We start from the raw sequence: 22251 nt of genomic DNA on the forward strand, positions 1-22251 counted from the left end.
ACCTATCAGGCAGCTCCAGCAGAAGTGTTAATTGGGCACTCAGTCAAACAATAGAAATGGCCAGCCCTCCCACATAGCCATAGCTGACAGGAATCATGCAGAGAGACAACAGAAAACTGTATGAGACTTGGGGAAGAAATTGGGATGTACAATGACTGCATTTCAGGAGCCATGATGTTTTTAATTGATGAGTGTGTTTTTGTTGTGATTTTGATACATTAAATGGTCGTTCATCGAATGTCTGCCCTATCAACTTTCGATGGTATTATAAGTGCCTACCATGGTGACCACGGGTAACGGGGAATCAGGGTTCGATTCCGGAGAGGGAGCCTGAGAAACGGCTCCCACATCCAAGGAAGGCAGCAGGCGCGCAGATTACCCACTCCTGACACGGGGAGGTAGTGACGAAAAATAACCACACAGGACTCTTTCGAGGCCCTGTAATGTGTGATTATCCGTTTTATGTTTCTGTTTTATGTTAAATAGATGTGCAATAAAATTACAGTTTTCTATTAAAAAGCCGGTATACTCGTTTTTGGATATTGTTTAATGCCTTGTAATATCTTTGAATCCTTTGAATCACTTTGCCTTTCCAATGGTTTGCGGCCCGTGGCGGTAGGAAACGTGCAAAAATATTCCTAGAGACATGGGATCATTTTTGGCTTACTCTGGGTGTCGGAGAGAGTGATCAGCCCCCCCCCCCCTGGCCGCTGGCCCACAGAGTATGAGACACGCGCTGTTTTACTTGCAAGGGTGCACACCGCAGTGTAGCTACAAGGGTGTGGCACCACGAGAGGGTTTATTTATACTTTAAGGTGATCAGGTTACATTGTGGGTGTGAACAACATTTCGAGTGGGATAGAATGGGATGTGGAAGTGGGAGTGGAAATAGGAACAACAGAACGTACAGCAGAGGTGGGCTCGTCTGCTGCACGTGATAGAAAATTACTACTAAACACTTACACAGTTGCCATATAAAACAAGTTATACATTCATAAGAATACACATGAGTGATAATACATACACAATCTCAACCTAACACTGGGTCATGAATTAAAATATTATTATATTATAATATGATTATAACCACAGTGGTTTTAGAGCAATGCAACAAAATATTAGGATCATTACAGGCTGTGCCTGTCCTCCTGTTACTGCCAGGGCTATTGTTTGATTGATTTCAGTTTCACACCTCTGTGAGACAGCTACCCATTCCCCAGCACTCTGCGATAGCCATACGTCACATCTTGGGCAGATCAAAGCATATGACTCTGTGGGCCACAGAAACAGAAAATGCCTGGCATTGGTTTAAACTTTTTGTACTGATATGTAAAAAGTTTAAAGGAATTTTAAAAATAAAGTCAACAATGCTAGGCAATGTCTCCTAATCTGAGAGATGCCTGTTTCTTCCTACAAGTCAAGGGATTTGAAAATTGCTGTTACATAAAAAAAGGAAATCACAAAGAATATTTTTTTTGGTTTGGACCAGTTTTAAATATATATATATATATATATTTTTTTTACAACCAGTAATGCCGTAAGGCTGGAGAAGTCACCGCTCAGCTCACCGCCCGCTGCCCCCGCTGTACTATAGAGCTATGAATTTGATGTGAATAAAGTTGATACATGTCAGAATATGTGTGCAAAGAATCTTGAGTGCAGACCTGACAGAATAATTTTAATGATTTATTTTTCTTTTCATTTTATTAAAATCACCAATGTCTGTGTTATCTGCAGGTCAGCCACACCGGGCAGGGGGGAGGGGGGACCGGGCGGGAGCGGGGGCAGCGGGCGGTGAGGCAGACGGCGACTTCTCCAGCTGCGGCACGCTCCCAGCCCCGCTTCGCACCCCAGCCCGACCGACCCAGCCCTTAGAGCCAATCCTTATCCCGAAGTTACGGATCTGACTTGCCGACTTCCCTTACCTACATTGTTCTAACATGCCAGAGGCTGTTCACCTTGGAGACCTGCTGTGGATATGGGTACGGCCTGGCGCGAGATTTACACCCTCTCCCCCGGATTTTCAAGGGCCAGCGAGAGTTCACCGGACGCCGCCGGAACCGCGACGTTTTCCAGGGCCCGGGCCCCTATCTCGGGGCGAACCCATTCCAGGGCGCCCTGCCCTTCACAAAGAAAAGAGAACTCTCCCCGGGGCTCCCGCCGGCTTCTCCGGGTTCGTTTGCGTTACCGCACTGGACGCCTCGCGGCGCCTATCTCCGCGCTCCTGGTTCGGGGATCTGAACCCGACTCCCTTTCGATCGGCCGGGGGCGACGGAGGCCATCGCCCCTCCCTTCCGAATGGCGTTCGCCAATCTCTTAGGACCGACTGACCCATGTTCAACTGCTGTTCACATGGAACCCTTCTCCACTTCGGCCTTCAAAGTTCTCGTTCTCGCCGGGTGGAAGACCCATCATGGGGGGGTTCGGGCGGCCCTGGCGGGTGTGGGCGGCCTGCTCTCTTGGGCCGCGGGCCGGGCGGTGCTTGGCTCTGCTGCGCCGTGGTGGGGCCCTGGCGGGCAGTCCGGGGAATCTTGGGACGCTCTGGGCCCTGCTAGGCGGATTGGGGGGTTCGGTCTGGGCTGGGCGGGGGGTCTGCTGCTCCCCGGTCGCCGCGGGTCCGCTCCCGGGTGGGGGGGGGCTCTTTGTATGGGCCCCCCTTGGATCATCCTGCAGTGTTGGGGGGAGGCGTGCCGGGTCGCTGCGGTAGGCGGCGGCCCGTCCTGCCGGGGGACGGGCTGGGGGGGCTAGGGCACCTCTGGTGTGTGGGGGGCCGTCCGCCGGGGGGGGGAGGGTGGTCCCGGTTGGTGGGGCCCTACGGCCCTGGACCCGCCTGCCTCGGTGGGGGATTTGCGGGTGGGGCTGGGGGGCTCGCCGCCCGTCCTCCCTCTGCGGGCCTCCCTGTGCGGGGGTTGGCGCCCCCAAAGTCCCTCGCGGGCTCCCTCTCGGGTTGGGCGGGTGGTTGTCTCGGGGATGCGAGGCTGTGGGCCCTTGTGCCGGGGGGCCGGCAGGGAGGCCTCGGTTGCCTGGTTCTCCTGCCTTCGCAATGGGCCGGGGGGGGGGGCTGGGTGCTGCCACCTCCCCTGACGGCATCATATGCCAGCACATCCAATGACAAATCAGGTCACACCTACACTTGCACATACATACAAGAATGGTTGAGCGATCAATATCATTATTATTATTACTTTTTAGGGTATGTTAGAGGTTTAGGAATTGAAATATACATATATAACGGTACGATCACGTGTGTGTATGCTACATATATATAATACCGATTTGTCACATTATTAATTATTATTATTATCACTGATGTTGTTATAATTCTTGTTGTTTGATGAGTGTTATGTTTCTTATGGTTGTTTGTATTCTGTATTCCTCTTAGGACTGGACGATATGGCAAAAATTTATATCACGATATATTTCTTACTTTTGGTCGATACGATATAATTCCGATATCGATATGGACAATATTAAAAAGACTCAGGAAAAAACTGCCGAGGACACACACAATGGATGTCTGCAAACTGAATTTGCAAAGTCTATAATACCTCCAGGCTCCTCCTATTAAAATTATATATATTTTTTTTTTTAATAAAAACAGTACAAAAAAAAATAAGGTTCACTTTATTTGTATTTAGCCTTTACAAACAAGAAATGTGAAATAAACTATCAAATAAATAAAACTCTCAGACTCAGCTTATTAACAATAATATATTTCCATTTAAACTAAAACAGGCTGATTATTCATATACTGTATATTATATGATACAGTATATATGTATATCGAAATATCGGAAATGTGTTTAAAAATCGTATCACCGTTATTGAAAAAAATTATATCGCGATATATATTGATATCGAATTATTGTCCAGCCCCAATTCCTCTATACTTAATTTTTTTCCATCCCACCTACATTATTAGTGTTATTATTTCTGTATACCTTTTTTTTTTTTTCTCTCTCCCCATGGTGATTGATGTCTGTTATTGTTACGCTTGTTGTTTCTATATCCCCCCCCTGTTTTTCTTTTTTTTCCTTTTTCCACGGTACTGGGGAGTTCGGAGCGGCCACACACTTTGCTCTTGAATGTAATATAAAATAAAGTTGTCCTCCGAAGAGGGGGGGTGCTGGCAATAAGAAAAAAGAAAAAAAAAAAAAAGATTTAGATACTCTTGCTTTATTTTGTCATCATCAGTTATTTTCCATTTCTGGAACAAAGCTCTTTTCCTCCTTACTTTATACTTTATTTCCCTAGTAACCCACCTAGGTTGCAATTTCCTAGATTTATTCTTGCTGGAAACAGGTATGAAGTCCTCTTGCACTTGCAATAATGTGCTTTTAAAAAATTCCCATGCCTCTTCAACAGTTTTGTTTTTTAACTCCATCTAGTTCACAGTTTCTAGTTTTAATCTCATACAATTGAAGTTAGCCTTCCTAACATTATATATTTTTGATTTGGACTTTGCTCTTCGGGCACTAAACTTAACCTCAAATTTAACCATGTTATGATCGCTACTGTCAAGTGGTTCTAAAACGTCTAATTTACCAATCCTGTCCTGGTTATTAGAGAAAACAAGATCAAGAATGGCATCTCCCCTGGTAGGGGTGTTAACAAACTGAGTAAAAAAACAATCCTGTACTAATTCCACCATCTCCAGTTCATTTTCAGAAGAGCCAGCAACAATGTCCCACTGCATCCCCGGTAGATTTAAATCACCCATAACTACCACATCATTTTTATTGCTCATAATCCTAATATCACTGTATAACAATCTGCTTTCCTCAGCAGCTACATTAGGTGCTCTGTAACAAACACCGACAATTAGGCATTTTGAGTTTTTAGCATCTAATTTTACCCATATAGCTTCTGTAGTTTTACTTATATCAGTAAGCTCCCTTGCCTGCAAGTTTTCCTTTACATATACTGCAACACCACCTCCCTTCTTACCTATACGGTCTTTACGGAACAACGTGTAACCATCCATATTATATTCTTGTCCATCCTTTTCTCTCAACCACGTTTCAGTTATTGCTATAATATCATAAGAGTCCGATGAGATAAGAGCCTCTAAATCATGAAATGTATTCCTAATACTCCTGGCGTTTAAATACAGACAACAAAGGGTAGGCCTATTACGGTGCCCACTTATAATATGATTTTTTGTGGCTTTCCGTTTCCCCCCAGTTACATACTTAACTAACCTCCCTGCCCCCCCAGTCCCTAGTTTAAACATTCCTCAACTACTCTACAAATACGCCTTCCCAGTACACTGGTTCCCCTCCGGTTCAGATGCAACCCATCCGGCTTGAACAGGTCCCACCTGTTCCAGAAGGTCCTCCAGTGCCCCATAAACCTAAACCCCTCTTTCCTACACCATCCTTTTAGCTACGCATTTAATCTCCTTATCTCTGCTAACTTAGCCTGACTTGCGCGTGGCACGGGGAATATTTCAGAGAATACCACCATGGACGTTCTGCTTCTAAGCTTATTGGCGACTTCTATAAATTTATCCTGCAGAACAGCCCTCCTACCCTTGCCTATGTCGTTGGTGCCAACATGCACCATGACAACTGGATCCACCCCAGCTGGGGCAAAAGCTTGTCCACACGACCTGGAAGGTCTCCTACCTGGGCACCAGGCAGGCAAGACACCGTACGGGACCCTCTATCACGTGTGCACACATAACTGTCTACTCCCCTAATAATTGAATCCCCCACTACCACAATCTCCCTCTTCCTGGGGGGAGGGGGCTCCTCAGTGCCCAAGGGCCCACCTGCCTCCCCAGTCCCTTCCGGCTCTAAAGCTGGAAGCACCTGAAACCTGTTAGACACAGACACCTCAGGTGATGCCGCCTCAGTAACGTGTGTATGCCTTTTCCTGCGTCTACGACCAATGGTCACCCAGCTCTCTCGACCCCTCTGCTCTTCATTCTCCCTCCTCCCCGCTAGTGGCGTACACACCATCTCCCTAAACGGCGTATTAACTAGCTCCTCTAACTCACTGTTGCATTGGATGAGAGCCAGTTGCTCCTCAAGGTCGCGAACCTTGACCACGAGTGAGTCCACTAGCTTACATCGCTCCCAGATGAAGTCCGATTGGACACTAACGTCCAGAAGGGCAAACATCTTGCAAACGCAACGCTGAGCCGGCCCCATAATTAACTAACTCACTATGACCCCGTACTCCCAGCCCAGTAAATTTATATAGTGTATTTAACTATAAAGATTAATTTGCGTAACGATAAATGCAGTAAAGTGCCGAGTACCTAAAATAAGTTATTACTTGTGTTAAAACGGAACTTAATTATTATTTTTTTTTAATTGTATTTAAAATTTTAAACCTGATAAATTTACTACTACTTACCAGAAGAACTTCTGCCTGAACCAAGTATGAACTAAAAACAAGGCAAAATCGAAGTTGCACTTGGGAGGTCGAAAAACCACAAAAACCCCCCACACAGCAGGCTACTGCCGGAGCGGGAAAAAAGTGGAAAATGTCCTCCCGGCCCCGACTGGCGACCGAGCAAAGCTCAGGAGCAACTGTCCTTTTGCGGCGCTGGGTAACGATACCGACGTTAGATATTATTAGTTATTATCGCCCCGCGGGTGTTTGTTTCGGAGTTTAAATGCGTACAGAAAACGCCGCTCACGCGACACCCGCAGCTCAATGTCGGTAATAATCGCGCTGTTAATTAACAGACAGGACAGACAAGCACTCACGCCCACCGAAATAAGAACAATAAACAGAAATAAAACAGCCACCCACGTAAACAGGTAAAGCACACAAAACACTCAAAATATACGTTCAAAATACGTTAAAAACACTCCAAAAACAATCCCAAACAATCGCTGCAGCTCAACACCACTCTCTCGCAGCAATCAGTCAGTGCAGATAAACTGCCCCTGTCTCTTGTACCCTTTGGTTTTCTATGAGGCCTGTGATTGATCTTACTGGTGTCATTTCAGCAGCACAGGTGGTTATGTGAGCAGACAGCCGGGATGCCACCAGTCATTTCTGTGTGTACAGTCAGAGGGGTCTACATACCCAGCTTCATGTATTACTGCAGAAGGTCTCAGTGCTTATCAGGGGGCAAGATCAGTGTTAGGGGTCAAGGCTAAACCTGGTTGTCTTTCACTCTGCAGCAGATTTGGAGAGCTAGTTACCCTCTAGCTGGTAGAGACTGGGGGCAGCCCAGGGGGCCTCACACCTCCAGGCTTGTGGTTTCGGTATCTGGTCCAGCTCTCTGTGGGCAGTTTGCATGGTCTTCCTGTATCTTTGCTGGTTTCCTCTCAGTTCTCCGGTTTCCTCCCACAGGTTGGAATGTTTTTCCATGTAAAGGGCAGCCAATAGCGACATTTTTGCCTCTCAGTGCATTCAGTCGCGCTACATGACACCTTTCTTGATGGTGAACGTGCCCTGTGTGCACACTCCCTGCACCCTTCGCGGTGCCCTCAGCAGTCAGTTCCCGCGTAGAGGAGTCTCCTAGTTGCTGGTGAAACGCCAGCCTCAAAGCCAAATGATCTTCAGATCATTTCCTCCCTCTGTTCTCAAAATTAGTTTCTCTTTATTCTTAACTGACTGTTTGGTAGCAGCATTTGTGCGTTGGGTAGGAGGTGCAGGTGCGTCTGTGTGTGATGGAGAGAGAGAGCTGGAGCACAAAGCAGCAAAATCAGGACTATAAACAGCACTGTCCCTCCACAGTGAGATGAGTGTGATTTTTAATTTTTTTTTGGGGGGGGGGGGGTGCAAGGCAGAGTTGGTGGTAGGTAGGTAAGCAGGTATGTAGGTAGGTCTATCTGTCTAATCATGCAATATCAAAGAGAAGGACAGCCCCAGAATTTATTTCATTATTGTGATAACTCAAAAAGTATTTGACAGATCTTTGGATAATAGATGATCTGTGACTGATTTAATTTTGTGACGAAGCACTCCAGGATTGAAGCGGTGTCACGTAGTGATGGCACATGAAAGGACAGCCATAGGTGTAGATTCAGTGAACCTGGTTACATTGAGACAAGTCGCCCAGTGTAGGGCTTTCAATAATAATGATTGTTGCATAGGTGGGAGGAGTGTGCGGGGGATACAGGTTGTTAAGGGTAGGGGTGTGTGAGAGTGGGGACATTGAGTTGGATTGTCATGCCTTATAGTCAGAAGCCCATGTCTTCTGTTGCCCTTGCCGTGGTTCCCCAAAGTCTCTCTGTCTCTTTAGTTTATCCAGATATTAGATATCTGACTCATACCCCTGCCATCTCAGCATTCCTGACTGTTGGCTTTGAATGTGACCATGACTGCGTCTGTGTGCAGTTTGCAGGCTTCCTCTGTTCACATGGCATTTCTCCAGCTTCCAGTGCCCTGCAATGGACTGACATGCTGTTGAAGGTTTACCTCACTTTACACTGTGTGCTTCCTGCATTAGGATCTAGATTATTATACTAATGATTAAACAGCAATGGTGAAACATACGACTCTTTCAGGCAACAGTGATACCCAACTAATGTATAGCATTTGTTTTTAAAGTCAAATGAGCTCAAATTAAAAGAGAGCTGAGCGTATCGATTGGCTAACATTCCCACAGTGCCTCTGCAGGAGTCCTTTTAGACACCAAGTTCTGTGGTTCCAGTTAGCACCATGAAGGTGCACAATGATATTCATGGGTACCATGGTCTGCAGCCAAATCACAATTATTTAAGACGTTTTCTAGATTTTACATGTCTGCAGTGTTGGAACACACAATATATATGCGGTGGGGCAACTTTTGCCCCCACTGTCTAAAAATGGGGGCATTTGCAATATTTGGGGTCACTCTTTAAAAATTGTACTTAGAGCACAAAGTTTATGTTTTATGAAAGAAGAGCCCAGATTAAAATGCACACAGTAATCAGCACCTTGTGCCAACATGAGTAAATAAGAATAATATTCCTATCAGGGGTTTTGCGAGGCTGAGACTGAAGCTTTACCCTTTGTTTCCGCTGAGAGACGTGCGGCGTGACTCATTTCCCCAGGCGTACAAATTATCTTAGATCGGCGTTCACGGTTTCAGATTCAGATCGAACTCTAGGTAATTATTTTCAAACTGGTTGGTTCGACTTTTAAGAAATTCGAGTTCTAGTGAATTCGAGAACTGAGGTACCGCTCTACTAATAAATACAAAACACAAAATACTGTACATGTATGAAGTAATTGCCAGTTTATTGGTAAAATATTTTTGTTAAAGCTTTTAAAATATTACATAATAACATAAGTGATATAAAAACCTGTGAGAATCCAAATACTATCTACAACTTCATAGAGTATGATACTCAATGCAGCCTCTGCAAATGTTTCCAGAATCTAGCCGGGGCAATTTCTTCTGATGTAGCAGCAGATCTCCATCATGATCTCCAAACTGCAGCTGACAGTGTGTGAGGAGCAGGAGAGAGATCTCTACTCAGTACCACTGTAATGAGAGACACTCACCTGTGAGCCCAGCAATGAGAAGAAACAGGAGCATCAGAGGATCCATACGTGTGTGTGTCACTGAACCCAGATCTGTGTAGACTGACACTTACTTCCTCATCCTCTGTACCTTCACTGTCTCTGTCGTTTCTATTCTCACACACAGCAGGCAGAGTGAAGGGGGAGTGGACACTTTAAACAGGAAGTGACAAAACCACAAGGCTGAATGTTTAGCACTTCAGCAAGACATAACATCCATCCATCCATCCATCTTCTATACCTGCTTATTCTGTGCAGGATCCTGATGGCTCACAGTCTAACCTGGAAGCTATGGCATAAGGCCGGGAATAACCCAGGATGGGGCAGCAACCCACTGCAGGGCAAACACACCATTCACACACATGCACACTGTTAGGAATGGCTGAGGCCCGAGGCTTCAGGAACCAGAGAAGGCCATGGAGTTCCAAAACGTGCAAAAATGTATTGTCCTTGTTCACAAAAGTGCACAAATACACAGTATTAACAACAACAAAATCTCAATCAAACAGGCTATACCCTAGCAGACCCTGGATCCATAACAACAATCTTTTAGCCCATTCTCCAGGGTTTATATAGATTTCTTAACCCCTCTCCTCAGGACAACTAATCTAACAATTATCATCCTCAAAACAATACATCCCACATACACAATTCGAAAATACACTATCCAAAACCACAATTTTATTCAAATTTATTCATAAAACCAACAAAGGCTAAAATATCAATTTTATTGTAATGTGCAAAAATCCCCTCCCCAACCACTTGGTTTAACCCAACAAATTGTGAACACCCTTCCCCTCCAAAATCACACAATTGTAATGGAAACACCCAGCTGAACAATCCTGGATCGAATCCATATCTACTACAAGGTAGAAGGAAAATACCAAAATATCATTTATAAGATATCCGCATCATGATCATCACTATGTTTAACTTAACATCGCGCCGACATCGGGGGAATATGGGCTAAAATGTTCGATGGTGATGTTTCTGCAACAGAGATGTTTGCCGATGGATTTTCAAGCACCGCGGAGATATAGTGCTAATGCATGTGTGCTCTCTGGGTACTTATATTACTTTAGTGTTGCTGCTGTGAGCCAGACAATACGACTGTCTAATTGTACCTATCAGCGTACCTATAATATCACCCATTCATTGCGCCAGGGTAAGGTCGGATGGCGTTACATCATAAACAGGAAATTAGGGGAACATGCTGCCTTTATCCATTAATATTTTCACGCAAGACAAAGGTAACGAGTCCGTTGAAATTTCAGTACCTTGCGTTTTTTAATTTGAAATGGTAATTAGTTACATTACTCCTTACAGACAAAAGTAGTGGAATTACAGTAACGCGTTACTACCAACATTGCTAGGTAGCTAGGTTTGCTAATGCTAAGGTTAGCAGTGCAGCCTTATGCTACTTCCTCTCGCAAGATAAGACAGCCTTACTGTCACTGTGCAAATACAATAAGATGTCTTTGGAGCAAGCATGTTAAGGATAAAACCACAAGTAAAATACAATATGAAATAAAAGAAATATTCACCAACCGTAAAGAAGAACAAAGATGAATAAAATTCCTTGTACTGGAAGCAAAGAAACCAGTAAAACATAGTCAGAGAAACATTGGAAAGCTCGGAACAGCCGCGAATGTGCCTCCATCATTGTTCATAATTCTTCAGTTGACGTTGCTACAGTGGAAGAGTGAAATGGCTGAAGATTAATTACAGCCCTGCTGCCTAACTGTCCGGGGGTCAGACAGAGCAGAAAATAAACCATCGCGGGAACCTTTCCATGAAAACTATTAATTAAAACCGATACCTGTACGAAAAACACAATATCGCAATAAGTGTATCGACATATCCCTAGATTCTTAAGAATATTAGCACTACACCAAAATTTCCAACTGTGCTAAATATTCAGTTGTAAATCAAAACCACAAGTGAGATAAGACCGTGTCCCGCTCATTCCTCTCCATCAAATCTTCCACTAACTGAATGGGTCGCTTAATGGTCGCTATGAATTCTGGGAGTCTGTGGAAGGTCACGACCGCAGCTCTCGCGTTACTTGCTACCAGGAAGAAATTGTATTCAAATACTGTAATAGCGACCTAATAATTTTAACAAACGATCAAATTTTATTTAGATATATATATATATATATATATATATATATATATATATATATATATATATATATAAATCTATTATACAGACACGACCTGTATTGTGTCATTCTACATCTTGTTTTGATAATATATTTGTATTGCGTAAACATATTCGATATACAGCCCAGCCACAATTGGTTTCTTTGTCACCCGGAAACTTAGCAACTGTGTTGTGAGCGGATCTGCAGCGCTTTTCTCTTTTTAAACGTGTCTTCTAAATTTGCGGTGCTTCTATTATTTTTCCGCGCTTTTGTTAATGTACATCGTGTGTGTTGTCATTTGGTTAAAGTGTTTGACGACTTTGCAGCGCGCTGACACTAATTGGCCACAGTACCATAGCAACCGCATCATAACAATTGTAGTTGCACTTCGAGTTAATTTGATTTGAACATTCAAAGCAGCTCAGATTTGCAGCTTCCCAGCGAGAGACAAGACGTGATCGAGATGTCTGCCCTGAACGCCACTGTGTGCCTCTGGAGAATCGACTGGCTCCTGCCAAATGGGGCAGTCAGTGTCCGGATTGCTCCGGAAGACATCCCCGGTTCAGTTAGCCATGGTAAGGACGGCAAAGTGATGCCCAGAATAGCTCAGCACTCGAAGAATGAAAGTCAGAATAGGGTTGGCTGGTCTTGTTGAATCTTGCAGTCTGTGATAACTATCTTATTTTGGAACTACATGTCTTAGGATACTAGATAATAAAATGGTTGACTTTTAGGCAAACGGTGATTTGTTACCATGAAGCAGTAAAAATACGGGGCTCTTTTCGGCATGTCTGCTGTATTGTATAATGAAATCAGTAAAATCTGTCGCTGTGATGTGTGGATGGATGAAGTTTTAACTTCTTTTTTTTTGACTGGCTATATTTACCATAATATAAGCTGCACAGAAATGGTCCTCATATTGTTTTAAAGCTATTGTCCAGCTCTATAGGTTGAACAAATAATATGCCATCCCCATACGAATAATTACCATGGGTTATTAAAGTATTAAAAATTCAATAACAAAACACCTGTATTTCAAAATTGATCAATTTTTTAAATAAATCTAGCAAATAATGTCATGAACATCTCCAGAAAATTTGGTCTTTGGTTTTTACGTTGTTGCTGAGACATCATTACTTAATTATGTGAAATGTCTATCAAAACCACAGTTCCTTACAATGCTGTTAGCAGTAGCAGAATAGCAGTTAGTGATCAAGGCATGGTACAGGGTTATTATTTTTCATGACAACTTCAACTATTGCCAGAACTAGCTGTGGAAATATAATTTAAATTAAAACATTTCAAATTACTATCAAAATTGAATAAAAAGACAATATTGCCAAAGTAACTGGGGAAAAAAGAGAATTAATGACACAGTCAGAATAGTTTATTTTCCTCTTAGGTTTACACCTTTGACTAGACACTGGCCTACTAAAAAGGGCCTTCATTTGTCAAAAAGCCTGAACAAAACAAAAATAAATAAACTAGATTGGCTTTTATGCTACTAGGGCGAGGAAAGCATTTCAACATTGGTGTAATAATGCATAAGATACATCAGTTTCCAGTGTGTTTTTTCGCTGTTGTTCTGCATATCAGGGAATCTGTGCACTAACTGGTGTGTTTTTATAAGTCAAGTTCCCCTGTTGAAACGCAGGCGGCCCGATTCAAGACCAGCGCATAAGTCTCCCAAGCTTGCGTTTCCTGTATCCAATAAGATGGCAGAATTTTTCTCAATGTGCAATACTGACTGCCAAGTGTGATATCTGTGATGTATGTGATGTAGTTTTGTTGTAGAGTGACATAAGGATTCACTTGAATTAAATGTGCTGTCCCCTGTCTTTTTAACCCCAAAGGACGAACCAGCACCAGTGGTGGAGGCCATCGGAGGAAATGCCGCACTGGGCCGCCGGCACCCAGCTCCATCACCGTGTCTGCCGCCACTTCGTCTACTCCCTCCCCGGTGGCAACCAGCAGGGGTCAGCAGGGCTCAGGACGCCGTAGAAATACGGCGGGAGGCCGGTCAGGACGTAGAAATTGGCGTAAAAAACAAAAGGGGCCATTTACAAAAAATTTACAGAATCTAGTACGCTTCAGTAACTGCAAATTGGGAAACCCGTTTGACTCAACCCAAGTGGGTGAGAAGATCCCGTGTGAGGATCTCACCCAGAGTGACGACGAGGTTGCAACCATCCTGTGTCGCACTCCATCTATGTCAGAGCCTGAGCCTGAGCCCTGCTCACCGGCCTTCTCCTCCACTTCATTCTTAGTTCCGTCACCCATCCCATCCTCTTTTGTCTCCTCTCCATCTCCATCTTTTTTTACAGACTCTCCTCCTCCGTCACCACACGTAGTCTCACATGTAAGCCCAGCCCCACATCCATCTTCAACTCCGGCCATGGTTCATCCCACCCCTCCGTATCAGGTTCCAGCGCACCCCTCATCTCAGCTGGTTACGGGTCCGACACCCCCATTTATGTCCCCTTCTGTTGTTTTTGAAAAAATGGAAAGATTCAATAAGTTGCATAACTATTATCTTAGCAACTACCCTAAAATGACCTATGAGGCCAAGTGCTTAACTTACCATTGGTGTATTCAGTTTTGGAGTGAGTTTTTAAATGCAATTTCCATCTGCAAGCAGGGGAGGGACCAAAACCTAGAGGCTCACTACACGTATGTTGACAATTGGGTTGATGAAGCTGAGGTGATATTTCCTAATGATGCGCTGGACCAGCTGAGTGCCATCCCCGGGGTCCTGGAGTTGGCTGTGGAGATGGGCTATCTGTGTGATGTAAATAGTTTTTTATAGAACCTGTAAATAATTAGGTGAGAGATCTCACAAGTACTTAGGATAAGATTAAGATAGTTTAACCTTAACTTATCCTAAGTTTGTATGACATAAGATTAGAATAAGATCAGACTAATATAGGTTAAGATAAGATTTTGTATAACATAAGGTAACATAGAATAAGATAAGACTAATATAGAGTAAGTTAAGATAAGGTTAAGATAAGATTTTGTATAACATAAGGTAACATAGAATAAGATAAGACTAATATAGTGTAAGTTAAGATAAGGTTAAGATAAGATTTTGTATAACATATGGTAACATAGAATAAGATAAGACTAATATAGTGTAAGTTAAGATAAGGTTAAGATAAGATTGTATAACGTAAGATAACATAGAATTAGATAAGACTAAGATAGGGTAAGATAAGGTTAAGATAAGATTGTATAACGTAAGGTAACATAGAATAATATAAGACTAAGATATAAATAAATGTGGATTATTTTGCATTTGGTTTGTGTCTGTGTGGTTATTTAAAACATTGTGAAGTTTGAAACAAAATTTGATTAGCTTAAATAATGATTGGTTAAACTCATGCACATGTAGAGAATTGTAGTGGACTTGCCATTGAATTAAAGGTTTCTTCAGTTCTCAAGTGCAATGCAAAAAACATAGAGGGGCAATTCATTAAATGATGCAAGCACAGGGACATGATTTTGGTGTTAAACCCAAATTGCATGACCATTCTGCCGCAAATACAGGCCTTTAAGGTTAAAGGTGCCATCCAACTCTACTTTGAAAACTTGTGAAACTGATAAAGTACATGTTTCTTTGTTTTCTGCACATGCGTCCACCAAACGGAAGGGGCCTGAGAGTGGCATTAAGAGTCTGCAGCTGTATATTATTATTATTATTATATATATAAAATTATATTTATATTATAATATTATATTATATAAGCTAATTTCCTAGATCCTTAAATTTGCAAGCATAGTGGTGACATAGTTTCATGGACAAAGAGCAAGTCCTAAATGACCAACAGCAAGCAGTTATGAAACAGGAAAAAGAGAGAAAGAGTCCGACGGAGTCACCACTAGATCCAGTACCAGGGGGGTCAGCCACGTTTCCGTGAAACGTGATATATTGCAGTTTCTTGCATCACGCTGGAACCCCAACCTCGCTCTTAGGTCACCTACTTTAGACTGGACGTTTGCGAGCGGGACTCTGGGCAGGCGATGTGCTCGTTTCCTCAGTCTGTTTCGGACGCCGGCGTGTGTCCCACAGTGCTTCTTTGTTCGGCGCCGCGGGGTCATGCGGCCGTGTCCTTTGTTTGGTTTGTTTTACACAAACGTAAAAGCATGGACTATACCCCTAAAGGGAGGCCTTATTGAAATAATATTGATCATTTAAGGCCTGCATTCAAATATTACATTAAAATGACTAAATTAAAATTATTAAGTTTACCCATCTTTATCACTCTGCCTTAAACAAAGGAGACGCCTGAAACTCATTCCGTTCTCCACCCGTTTCTTGGCAGCCTCAAGCTGGTTCTGGAAGAATTCTGTCTCTGCAAATTCATCTAAGGCCATTTTGGGGTTAGAGAGCCCCTCAGCAAAAAATGTTACGTTTGTAAACAAAAATCAGGTAACACTACTTAAGGCCATTGCTTTAGCAATTTATAAACACATTCATAACTAATAATAATGAATCCATAAAGTATTAGAAACATGGCTATAATTATTTATCAAAAGGCATAACACATTATACCCATGTGTATTATGCATTATGAATGATTTATGAAGCTCTCATCTGGAATGCACTATAGATACCCTCATAATGCATTATGATGGTCGGAATAATACAGCTTTCTACTGCATTACAAAGGTATCTATAGTGCATTATAGATGAGAGCGTCATCAGGCAGTCATAGTGCATAATAAACATGGCAATGTGTTATGCCCTTTTAGAAATATAGCCGTGTTTATAATGCTTCATGAATGCATCATAATGCATGGTCAATGTGTTTAAAAATGACTAAAACAAAAAAAGATGTTACCAAAAATCATTTATGGTTCTGCCTGTGATGCTATCAACACTCAAGCTTTTCTGGTCAGTGCAATTTATAATTGTTCAGACAGATAATAGTCTACCATGTGAGCGATGCTCAGGTCACTGATCAACACAAGTTTGTCAGAAACGGACTGACAAGATTTTTTAACGTTATGACAAAAAACTATACACACAAATATGTAAAACGATCATGTCCATTCATTATCCCATGTGCCATTTTACTACAAGCCATGGACACATAGGCTATGCGGCAAACCTAGCTTCAGCCTCTTACCAAGTGAGCGATGCTAGCTAATTGGTGACACAAAATTACTATCTGTACCGTGGCGACAAGATTTTATCATACAACAACATAAAAACCACACACATTATCAAATAACGGTCATGACAATTCATTATTTAGTGCATAATTACAGGGAACGTATGAGAGACAAAAGTCTGTCAGTTCTCTCTCGTCAAACAAGTGAAATGGATGCGAGTGATAATGTTACTATAAGCGAGCTGTTATGAAAACACCTGGCGGTATAACTGTAAATTTATCCTGTAGTTCTACATTTATCTGAAACATGTCATTCTGACACTGATATGTCTTCAAGCCATCATTAGTGGCTCCCTCATCTGGCCTCAGTAGTGGTTGCATCCCAGAGCCACCAGCAGCCTGCTGGTCTTGGTGGCACCCCAGTGTTTGCTTGTAGAGGAGATGCTCAGTGGCAGTGATGGTGGGAGTCCCAGATGAGACAAGATGAGCACAGAGCTGTCCAGCCCATTGTTGCCAATGGTCACATTCTACCAGAATGCCCTGACACTAACATCCAAACATCCCACGGACCCCAGCTATCCACTGTAGGGAAACTGAATAAGAAGCCTTTACCTTGGGCAGAAAATGCTTTGTTTGTGTAGTACGTCTTAGTGACAGAGTAGCAATTTCAGAGGCCATTAAGTTGAAAAATATGCAGTGAAATATCTAATGATATCTGAACATTCAAACACAGCATACAATTCAGTTTGCAAATTTAAACAATTCTATTTAAAAGAACAGTTTAATTTCAGAGCCGACGGCCGTGTGACCATGAAATGAAATGAAATGCCGACAACATTCCTGGAGCCTTCAATTTAGCATACACAGTGCCCTCTACAGGATTCTGTCGAAACCGCATCCCCTTCAGCCTCGTTCACAAAACGTGCGAGTTGTTTTCAGCATACGTTTTTCTTTATAAATCCCAAAATCCTCTTAGATACGTACCTATGAATGTTTGGCATCTTTTTCGGTCACATTAAGCCTTTAGAAATGAATTCCCGATTAATGCCTCTACATGGCTAGTGGTGTAATTGTATCATTAGAAACACATGAAAACATCTTAATTGCGTTAAAGTATGTAACGGTATAGTCACATGACAAAAGATAACTTCGTGACTTAGCAAATTGCATGGTAGTTATATTACTTTAGTGTTGCTGCTGTGACAGTGCCAGACAATACAACTGTCTAATTGTACCTATCAGCGTACCTATAAAATCACCCATTCATTGCGCCAGGGTAAGGTCGGATGGCGTTACATCATAAACAGGAAATTAGGGGAACATGCTGCCTTTATCCATTAATATTTTCACGCAAGACAAAGGTAACGAGTCCGTTGAAATTTCAGTACCTTGCGTTTTTTAATTTGAAATGGTAATTAGTTACATTACTCCTTGCAGACAAAAGTAGTGTAATTACAGTAACGCGTTACTACCAACATTGCTAGGTAGTGTGGGATTCAATAGATTTATAAAGAACACACAATGAATAGAGGAAAAGGAGAATATAGCTTAAAGCAGGGCATGATGAAAGGGGGGGGGGGGTTGATTCTAGAAAATGCAGTTAACTGAAACGAGAACTGACTGGCACCGGCAGGGCAGGGGGACCTAATCGGAACAGATAGAGGAAGCGACAGAAAACGTCAGTGGCCCCTACTTATCATTTAGCCTTCCAGAAGGACAAGTACTAACCGACTAACTAGAGCAAATGTCAAACATGTGGTTGCCACGTAGACGGAAGGTACCGAGAGAGGGGGGAGATGCCCAAAGGGCTTTAAAAGGGAAACAGCTGATACATATGGCAGAGCCTCCTCTTGTACATGCCGAATGTATGTCAGATGGTCGCTCCCGGATTACAATCTGTCAGAGAATAAACTGGTGACCTGCAACTACTCCACGTGTCAGCTGTGAATCTCTTGACCCGGTGGAGACGGTGTACTCCAACACTCCCCAGCCACTCTGAAGCACTGTGCAGATCAACAGTAACCTGTCTTCACAGATATTTTCAACCAGTCACTGGATCTTTGTGTCTTAAATCATCCACAATAACACCTATTCCAAAGAAACCCAGAGTCTCTTGCCTCAGTGACTACAGACTGGTGGCTCTCACATCGGTGGTAATGAAGGCTTTTGAGAGACTTGTGCTGTCATACTGTACCTTAAAACCGTCTGTGTGTTGTCCAACTGATGGAGACGTTTTCTTAATTTGTTGTGGGTTTTTTTTATGTTTGCATGTGTTTTCTGAAGTTGCAGCGCGTTGAGCTCTCTGGGCCACCGTAGAAGAGAGACGATTTACAGCACGCAATTCATGTAGCTGATAAGACTTTAAACCAGGGGTATTCAACTAAAATTTAAAGCGGTCCAGTTAGAGAAAATTTCTTGAAGCGAAGGTCCAGAAGATCATAATGTCTAACTATTTAGTGTGATATATATTTAAGTAGCCTTAAAAAAAATAGGTTTAGATTTATTTTCATGCCCTGCTCGTGCCTATCCTCCTGTGTGCCACGCCCCCCTCGCTGCCTCATGTGGAATCCACGTGTCATCAGCTGTTTCTAGTTGTGTTTCATTAGTTCTGTGTATTTAAGTCCGTGTCTGTGTGCCTTTAGGAGTGTGGTCATTAACGTTATGTAGTGGTTGTATGTACCTGACCGTGGTTTCCTAATTACACCTTGTGTTCATTCGACTCCTGTTTCCCCGGTGTTAGCTTTGCTGCTGCTATTAACACTAATGGCATATTAGCGCAAACAAAGGGCTGCATACGCAGAACTACGTCTTGCTTGGCGATCAAAGGCGTTTGACTTTCATTGGCGTGGGAAACGGCGGTTCTAGTACCAACTCACTACCGAAAAGACTACAAAAGCTGCGTCGGTTAAAATAGAAGCACCCCATCAGGTTCAAAATAATAACTTTCTGTTTTGGCTATCGGTCTGGGTCCGTATGGGACAGCTTCTGGGTCCGGACCCGGACCGCGGTCCGCCTGTTAGTGATCTCTGCTTTAAACTATCTAATAATAACAAATTTACATTTTTTGATTCTTTCCTGAGCCCAGCGTGGTGAGCATATTTTATTGTAGTTACAATTCGCTTGTGGTTTATGTTAAGGTTGATTGAGATCGCGGTGGATAATTAACGTCTTCTCGCCAAATGTGATGCAGTTGTTATTTAACACTAGAAAGACTGACTGGGTCAATTGACCCAAATCAAACAAAATCACTGCTATTTCTCATTGAAGTTCTTGCTACAAAAATCTGAAAAAATCTGACTTTTATTTTTTTATCATTCTTGAACAGAACATAGTAACACAAATGAAGTTGCTGGTGAAATTAGTATTTTACAGCAGTATATACCTAGAAAGACTGACTGGGTCAATTGACGTAATGTCATGCAAATGAATTAGATAACCAAGTCATAATAACAATAACATAATAGTCATAACACCATCACCGACAGGGCAACTTGAGAGAAGAGTCAGCTGTCAAGTCACGGTCGCTTGTAAACGCAACAAAACTGTCACTACCTGTGACACGTGCAAGCGTCCTGTTTGCGGCAAATGCTTGGCCAAAATATGCATGAGCTGTCAAACGAAAGCTAACTGAAGCTAACTTTTTCAGATTTTTGTAGCAAGAACTTCAATGAGAAATAGTGATTTTGTTTGATTTGGGTCAATGACCCAGTCAGTCTTTCTAGTGTTAAATCATAAGTCCTTGTATTTGCACATTTCAAATTCATCATAATGTTACAGATAAATTCATTGTTTTAACAAGATGAGAGATTAAACATTCTATTTTGAGTCTATTCAAAGAGAATTAACATTTGGTAACACTGTGCATACATGCATAGCTTACCTGATAGCCTGCATGTTGTCAATGAATCTCTGGATGATTCCTGAGATGTAGATAGAATCGATGTTCCTTTTCTGCAGCTGGTTATACAGCATGTCCACATGTGGCATTATTTTGTGGAAGAGGGCCAGGAAAAAACAGAAATCATTATCTTCCAGCATTCTCACATAGCCGCCAGACTGTCTCTTCGTGGGGCCGTCAAATTCAGCTCTGTTCCCGATGATCTCAAATACTTCACCAGATCCGCCTGGTGTTCATACACTGTGTTAACAGCGCGGATGTTGAAGTTCCAGCGCGTTGCCGATGCACTTGGAAGTCGATGCGCCACCACCTCATCAAGCACTGCCGTTCTCTTGCTTGACTTGGAAAAAAACGAAGAAAATCCCCCAATATCAGAAAAAAAGTGACTGATCTGTGGGATGTGGGATGTTGCTTGTTGCATTACAAGGTTTAACTGGTGGGCATAACAGTGAACATAGTAAGCATTTCCATAGGTGTCCTGGACCTTACGTTGAACTCCTCCAGTGGCACCCCTCATCACTGATGCCCCATCATAGGCCTGAGCGATCAGCTTCTTTTCTTGTCCCTCGGGAAGGATGGTGCGCAGCCTTTCCAATAAGGCACCAGCAATTGCATCCGCGTTGGCAACGGAGAGCTTAATAAACTCAAAAAAACGCTCCTGGACATTATGGGTGCTGTCAATGTATCTTAGTACCAGGACTAACTGACAGTGTGTGGAAATGTCAGTAGTTTCATCAGCTTGGATGGCTAAAAAGTCAGCTGTTTTTACTTCATCCAAGATTTTTTCTCTCAGAACTGCCAGCATACAGTCCAGTAACTCATTTTGTACCGTCTTTGAGGTGCCTCTAAAAACAGTTGCATTTTCAAGGTGATCGTTCAAGTCCTGGTCAATGGATGCCATCAAGTCGACTAAACCTCTGAAAATTCCGGGGTTTTCAGAAGTGTCCCTTTCATCATGTCCCCGCAATGCAAGTTCAAAAGCACCACAAAACTTAATACAGTCAATGAGTTTAGATAAAATATGACGATTCTTATCAACCTCTTCATTGTGCCTTCTTACCGCGACACGGTGTCCTTCATCCAGCTGCGCTGCTATGCTAATTTTTCCTAGCACAGCTAGCTTGATGCAATTTTCCATATGAACTTCTGATCGTTCATGCTTTTTTATGCGTTCGGAGAGGTGCTTCAAGTCGGTTTGTCCTGACTGTGTCCACGTTGAATCACATTTTTCGCTTTTAAAAAGAATGCAGGGGAAACAGAAAAGTGCATTGGCTATTCCACAGCCTGTCAGCCACGACTTGCGCTCGAACCAACTCCTGCAAAAACTCCGGTTGTAGACCTTATTTTTCTCCTTGGTCTGCTGGTTAATGATAAGGTCAGGCTTGTCGGGTCCCAACTCCTTAACCCGGATTTTCTCCTCCATCGGCCTTCTTGTAAACGGGTATATTAATAAGGATCTCACTGAATTTGGTGGAAACTGCTCTTCGCTCGTTAAGTTCGCCATCATTACTCTGTAGAGTTGTGACGTTCGCGAACGAACCGATTCTTTTGAACGGCTCATAAACATGAACGATGGGAGCCGAGTCGCGGCTGGAGGGGAGCCGTTCTTTCTGTCGTTC

The sequence above is a fragment of the Paramormyrops kingsleyae genome, chromosome 25, assembly GCF_048594095.1.
Source record: "Paramormyrops kingsleyae isolate MSU_618 chromosome 25, PKINGS_0.4, whole genome shotgun sequence".
Lineage (NCBI taxonomy): Eukaryota > Metazoa > Chordata > Actinopteri > Osteoglossiformes > Mormyridae > Paramormyrops > Paramormyrops kingsleyae.